This window comes from Otolemur garnettii, unplaced genomic scaffold (assembly GCF_000181295.1).
Source record: "Otolemur garnettii isolate 467f Iridium unplaced genomic scaffold, OtoGar3 scaffold00002, whole genome shotgun sequence".
NCBI classification, from domain to species: domain Eukaryota; kingdom Metazoa; phylum Chordata; class Mammalia; order Primates; family Galagidae; genus Otolemur; species Otolemur garnettii.
The window spans coordinates 7045921-7047533 of record NW_003852397.1 but is presented as its reverse complement, the minus strand read 5'-3'; positions in this window follow the sequence as shown (position 1 = coordinate 7047533).

The window sequence follows — 1613 nt, the reverse complement described above, 5'->3', positions numbered from 1 at the left end:
CACAATATCCAGCTAGTTTTTGGTTGCAGCTGTCATTGTTGTTTGGCGGGCCCGGGCTGGATTTGAACCTGCCACCTTAGGTGTATGTGGCTGGCGCCTTAGCCACTTGAGCCACAGGCACTGAGCCACTCTGCTAACTTTTATCTGTTTTTTGTAGAGTTAGGATCTTGTTATGTTGTTCAGGCTGGTCTTGAACTCCTGGCCTCTCAAAGTGCTGGGATTACAGGCTTGAGTCACTGTTCTCAGCCCAAAGTCATCCCTTGATTCCATTCTTTCCTGCATTCTCCTTTTTTTTTTTTTTTGAGACAGAGCCTGGAGCTGCTCACAGCAACCTCCAACTCCTGGGCTCAAGTGATTCTCTTGCCTCAGCCTCCCAAGTAGCCGGGACTACAGGTGCTTGTTACAACACTCAGCTATTTTTTGGTTGTAGCTGTCATTGTTGTTTGGTGGGCCCGGGGCTGGAGTTGAACTTGCCAGCTCAGGTGTATGTGGCTGGCGCCTTAGCTGCTTGAGCCACAGGCGCCGAGCCCCTGCATTGTCTTACATTCAGTCCATCATTAGCCTTGTTGATACTTCTAAAACATTTCAAGAATTTGTTCCCTTCTATCTCTACTTCTACCACCCTGGTACAAAGCACTAAAATTAGTTCCCCTCAACTATTGCAGTAGCTTTCCAACTATAGTAGTCTCTCTGTCTTCACTTTGCCACCTCACTTGATTTCCCATGAAGCAAGCCAGAATGAATTTTTTAAAAAACTTAAGGCCAATTATGATACTTACTAAGTCTCCATTGATTTCCTATCATTCTTACAATCAAAATTTCTTACCCTAGCCTCCAACCCCCTATGTGACCTGCTTCTGGATTAATTCTCCTCCAGCCTCATCTCCACCATTCACTCCCGGCTCCAGCCATACTTAAGGAGATTTTCGTTGACCCCAAATGCTCTTTCTCTTCCTCTTTGTATGACTTTCTCGTTCTTGTCATTTAAGTCTTCATTTAAATATCGTCTTTTCTGAGAGGTCATGTATGGTACCTCTAAGGCACAGGCTAAACTATTATAACAAAGAGGTCCCCAAACACAATAACTCGTAAAGTTTATAGTTTAGCTGGGTGTGGTGCCATATGCCTGTAGTCGCAGATAATTCAGGAGCCTGAGGCCAGAGGATTGCTTGAGTCCAGGAGTTCTGCCTGTGCTGTGGTATGCTATTCCACTTGGGTGTCTTCACTAAATTTAGCATCAGTATGATAACATTCCTGGAGTTGGGGACCACCAGGTTGCCTAAGGAGGGGGGAACCAGTCTAGGTCAGAAATGAAACAGTACGAAACTGTGCTGATCAGAGGTGACCATGCCTGTGTATACAAATGTAATAAGACCTTGTCTCTGAAAAAAGAAAAAAATTACGATAGAGTTTATTTCTCTCTCATATAATGGTCCAGAGGTAGGCATGTATTCCAGGATGACTGGGCAGCTCTGGTCCATGACAGCATTCAGGGAACCAGATTCCTTCTAATTAATTTTTACCATAGGGTGAAATCTTTGTTCTTATGATTAAGCTCGTTCACATCTGTCCACATTCTAACCTGGAAAAATCGGAAAAAAGGAAAGTGGAGA